The sequence below is a fragment of the Castor canadensis genome, chromosome 3 (assembly GCF_047511655.1).
Source record: "Castor canadensis chromosome 3, mCasCan1.hap1v2, whole genome shotgun sequence".
Taxonomy (NCBI): Eukaryota; Metazoa; Chordata; class Mammalia; order Rodentia; family Castoridae; genus Castor; species Castor canadensis.
The window spans coordinates 165213854-165219853 of record NC_133388.1 but is presented as its reverse complement, the minus strand read 5'-3'; positions in this window follow the sequence as shown (position 1 = coordinate 165219853).

Sequence of the window (6000 nt, the reverse complement as noted above, 5' to 3'; positions counted from 1 at the left end):
ACAAATAAACTGTTCGTCATTCTTCTTTGGTAAGAAGGGTTTGCAGGTTTGCAGTACTTAAGTGTTTTCAAGAAATGTTTGAAATAAGTGTTTAAGATCCTACTCAGAAGTCATTGGAACATTTACTCTTGCTTTATGCTTTTAATAAAAGAATTTACTCATATACCAAATATTAAAATGTTATATTATTTCATTTCTTATAAAATTTAGTAAACAAGCCCAACAATGACAACACAATAAAAATCGGCTCTCCAGAAAAAAATTGTCATTTTAGAAGTTGCCTACCTCATGGTATCTGTAGCACATCAAATTTTAATTTCAAGCTTGTATGATTGAAAAAATGAATAATTGTTCATGTTACTTAATGTGCTCCTCCAAGTTGGCAGTTGATTTACAAATGCAATTTATCATGAGGTCAAGATAATATGTTAAGGTGAATTGATCTTTGCCATAACCCAGTGTAAAACAAACAAAAGGAAACTCTGTCAACTTTTATAACCTCTAGGCTAAGTAGACTCTAAAATTCTAAAATAAGTAGACTCTAAAATGTTTTTTAGTATGGTTTATATAACACAAGGCATAAAATGATTAGACAAAAAACTAGGGAACCTCGGCATCCTTTTCAGGTTAAAACTCTTTTCTTCAAGAAAATATCTTACCTACTACTCCCAGAAAGCTATGATGCCATGATGTCATTGACTAAAAATTTCTGGTTGGAGTTGGTTATTGACTCAAATTAGATCAGTTCAGTCAGTGTTTTTTTTGTTTTGTTTTGTTTTTCAGTACTGAGGATTGAATTCACAGCTTCATACTTGGGAGGCAAGTGCTCTACCACCTGAGCCATGCCCCTTGTCCTTTTACACTTTGTTTGGTTTTCCAAAAGGGCTCACAGTTTTGCCCAGGTGGCTTCTGACCACCATCCTCCTATCTCTTCCTCCTAAGTAGCTGAGATTACAGATATGTGCAACCATGCCCAGTTCTATGATGAATTTGTAATTAATTTATCATACATATGATGGGATACTTGGACTTGATAAAATGTAGAGTGTGGGCCTGTGTGAAGAAAAAGTATCCCAGACTGGCAAAGAAATGTTTAAAGATGGCTATAAGCAGGAAATAAAATTGGGCAGAGATGGGGGTCCATCTGCCAATTCCCAATGCACTTGGATTATATATGTGTATACCCTTCCTGTGGTCTCCTACCAAGGATGGATTACATTTCCACATAACAGGAAACATATTGATATGCAGATACATCCTTCCTTTGCTACCTATCGTCAGTCTCCTTATATTGGCAAAAAGTTCTCCTTTACTTGTCATGCTGATCACTTTCTTCTCAGAATCACTCCCAGAATCTATTTTTCCAGATGACTCTCAAACATCCAGAGAATAGAGTAGTGGGGCCATTGTCTTTTAGTTGACTCTACTCCCACCTTTAACCAGTGAAGTTTGGGGTAAGTACCAGTTTGTCATTAGTTCTGTATTGGATGGTGGATTGCTGTAATGCATGACCTTTGTTAGTGCTTTACCTCCTTTTGCCCAAAGACTAGAAAGAGTTTTCAGTTGGAGTGGTGAGCTAGACATTGAGAATATATATATATATATATGAAAATCAAGACACCTGAGATTAGATGGCTGGACCAGAAGACAGTATCCAAGTTGGAATTTGGAAAAAAGTCCACTTTTAATTCAGATCTAGATTTATGAGTCAATAGTACTAGAAGCCACTTCTGAGTCACAGACTGTGTAGCCTCCCTTGAGTGAATATTTTACATGGTTTTCATTGAGGTGCCTTTAGTAATTAATTACTCCTGTCCAGTCAACTCTACTCTCTTAGTCTGTTCTCAACACAGAAGTCACTGTGGTCCTTTCATATTATCTCATTCCACTAATAAACCATCCTGTGTCTTCCCATTTCACTTAGAATAAGTGCAAAGTCCTCCACAACTTTCCTTGACCTTACCTTCAACTGTCTTTCCCCTCATACATCTTTTCCAGATACACTGGTCAGCTTACTGTTCTAGGCACTCTCCCATGAGGACTATTACATCAGCTGGTCTCTGCTGGGAAGACTTTCTACCATGTTTTAGCAGGGTTCACACCTTCACTATCTTCATTATTCAAATGTTACATTCCCATTGAAGACTTCCTGGTCACCCAGTCACCTATGGCTTGGGTATGTTCTGAATGTCCCCGAAGTGTTCATTCTGGTTAAAGGTATGATCCTCATGGTTGCTATTGGGAGGTGGTGATACCTTCAGAAATTGGGCTTAAGGGAAGGTCCTCAGGTCAGTGGGGGTGTGCCTTTGCAAGGGAATGTGGATGCCTGTTTCTCACTCCGATTTTCTATTTTGGTGACGTAAGCTCTTCCACACTCATGCTATACAACTGGCAACATGGAAAGCCTTCATCAGAACTTAGTCAGTGCAGGCAACCTACCCCAACCTTCAGACCTAATAAACATTTCTCTTTATAAATTATCAGGTATTACATTATAGTAATGTAAAACTAAGACACTATTTAAAATTTCATATTCTATATACATATGCCTTGACGTTTTATCTCTTCCTAATTTTTCTCCTAAAAAGACTTTCTTTGCTGATTTTTAAATATGTTTTAATGTTGTTTATTTTTTGTCTCTTCTATTAAACATAAATCTCATGAGAACAAGAATTTTTCTTCACTTTTATTTACTATGTGTACTCAGCTCCTAGAAACAGTAAGAGCTACATAATTTATGGGGTTCAGTGAAAAATGAAATTACAGGGCCTCTTTGTTAAGAAATGACTAAGATTCTCCAATAGTGACAGCACAGCATTTAACTAAATGCAGGATTCTGAGTGACTGCAGGGGTTGAAAGTTCATGAAACTAGCCTTGTCTAGACTGCTAGAGAGCAGCCAAACCACTGCGCATTGATCTTCCAGCAAGCCAGGCTGGATTCTGTCTCCCTCCAACTCAGCCTAGGAGGGTAGCACTCCAGTTGTCAACATTCCAGGATACTCATGAGTTTCATCGGACAAGGCCAGACCCTTGCACGTCTAGAAACGTGGCAGGAAAATAACCTCCCATACAACTTCTTTACATTTTCAGGACTGAAAAAAAAAAAAAGTTCATGCAATCTCTTCCACATGCAAAACTAAAAAAAACAAAAACATAAAAATATTCTTTATGTGTTAAAAGTGAACCATATTTATTATACAGTTTTATAACACAACATAAAGCTACTCTTCCTTTGTATGAGAACAGTGTTTCTATGTAGTTATTAAAAACAATTGGCATTTCTGAGTCAGGTCTTTATTTTAAACACAGCATCTACTATATTCTATATCTTGATTTAATTCTAAGGTCTGACAAAATTCTCATCTTTCAAAAGTGAATTTAGCAAAACAAATACTATAAATTTAATATTTTAATTCTTACACATGGCAATTTCCTTAATAATTATTTAATGTTTCACAGTTTACCCTACAATTGTGTATGGGAACTTATAGTTGTCATGAATCACATTCACTTGGAATCATTCTTATTTTCTTTGAGGACTATTAGAGTCTATTTTTATTCAGAACTTTCCATTTTAGGCTATATATCCTTGTATAGTAAACCTATAATAGTAATACCTGGTATAACAGTATCCCCTAAATAAATTTGAAGTACAAACTTAAATCCTCAAATAAGAAACTACATGTCAATACATTGTGTAACTTGGAATTTTGCCTACACACCAATGGATAGTTTTTAACCTCTTTAATTCATGCTGTGGGTTATCTGTTATCAGAACCCTTGAACCACTTTTAAGGCATAGAATAAGATCCACAAATAAATAGGCTTAATTTTTTTCTTATGTATTAAGAGTTTTAAAGGCAAAAAGTAGAGTTTTTTCTTCATAGAACACTTATTAACATCTGACAGAACACCAGTGTTCCTGAAACAAAGTTAGGAAATGTTGGCTTAAAGTCAAATTCAAACTGATAGCACCCCATGATGGAAAATGAGTAGGATTTGGATTTAGGCTGACCTTTGGGCTAAGACAGCTTTTTCCATTTTACTTACTGGGTTATTCTGAACATTATTTCAAAGCAAAAAGTGTAAAAATAATAGTGCCTACCTTTGCATAGTATAATAAATGTTAGCTTGTTCTCTTCCCTTCCCCCACCTCACTGTTTCTCTTCAGGGACTCTATCAAGTAGACTCTTGGTCACAACTGACAAAAAAATACAACAAAATTCACTTGGACAAAATGGGAATTTATTGGCTTACATGAAATGACAAGAATGGATTCAGGGCCCAGAAAATATAATTAGGAGTTGGTTTCTCTCCATCTCTTTACTCTGCCTTCTGTCACATTGGCTTCAGTATTAAGTGTCACATGGTACCAAGAGGTTGCCCGAAGCTCCAACTCCAACATGCTGTCAGGTTTCAGGGATAACAGAAAGAAAGAGAACAATTCTTTCCTGGAAATTACCAAGTAAGCTTTACCTTAGTAAAACTTTAGTTGCGTTAGGCAATTACTGTGCCTATGCACATAGTTGTTGGCCCAGGGTCCTGTGATTCCCCCTAGAAATACTAAGAGAGAGAGGGAGAGAGAGACAGAAAGAGAGAGAGAGAGAGAGGGAGAGAGAGAGAGAGAGAGAGAGAGAGAGAGAGAGAGAGAGAGAGAGAGAGAGAGAGAGAAAAGGAGCTAATTGTTCAAATGGAAAGGAATTCAGACAACAGTTCCCATTAAGAAAGTGAATAGATACTGGAAATCACAAGCTGACATCTACTATAAATCCCCTTTTATTAGTCCAGAGTCATGCATGAAGAAAGTAATTTTTTCTGTGAATTAAAAATAATGATATCCCTAAAATATTCTGCCTTGATGCCACAGAATCCCACAAGCTCTCATTCTGTTAATTCATTAGTTGTTTAAGGTCTCTTTCCTTTATCCTTTACACTCAGTTTAAGTTTACCTTCTTGACACACTGCTAGAGTTTGAAACTTAAGTGTCCCCCAAAGATCCATGTGTCAGAGGTTTGATCCCCAGGGTGGTGCTTTTGGGAGGTGGTGGAACCTTTAGGATGTAGAGCCTAGAGGCAAATCTTTAAGTTATTGTAAGTATGCCCCTGGAGCTGATAGGGAGACCCAAGCTCTTTCCTCTTCACCATCAAGAGGTGATCAGTTTTACTCTACCACATTCTCTGGCTACTATGTGCCTGAAAGCAATGAGATCAACCCATCATAGACTGGAGCCTACACAACTGTGAGCGTCCAGTGGATTATCTCAAGTATTTGTTTTAGTTCTGGAAAATAGACTAATATGCGCACCCCAAGACTCTCCTACATCAAACCTTCACACTAGCCTAGAAGTGATCTTTTTATGAGTTCTCACAATTTCCTAAGCATCCCAGCACAGGTCACACTGTATTGTACACATTTCTTGGTCTCTCCCCTGTCCTGTGTTGGATTATCCTGTGTCTGAGCTCTCATTGTCAAGCATAAAAACTGACAAAGGAGAGTCACTTAATAGAGGTTGGATAAAGGAAGAAGGAATGAGTCAAATAATAGTGAATGAGTACATGAGTATTATAGAAGAGATCTCCAAAATGTGAATCTCCTTGGTTTTGTTGTAGACAATTTCAGCTGCAGTATTAAAAAAATGTATGTATATAAATGTATGTATTTCAGTTGGTTTTAAGTTTTGGGTTGTTTCTCTTGGAATATTAATAGCTATGTTGGCTTTACAGAGTTGGAGGGAATCTATGTCTGATTCCCTGCTTCTCTCTCTCTCTCTCTCTCAGACACACACACACATGCACGTATACTCTAAACTGAGTACAGTTAATTAAAACAATGATTAATTTAATAATAAATTAAAAATAATAGCTTTTATTTTTCATGAGTTTTATATATAATACTAAATGGTGAGCAACTAGAGATAATCACATTTATTACAGCGAAATCTCTAGATACAATTTTCTGACAATTTATTTGACTACAAAGTATCTGGCAGGCTTCAGAGG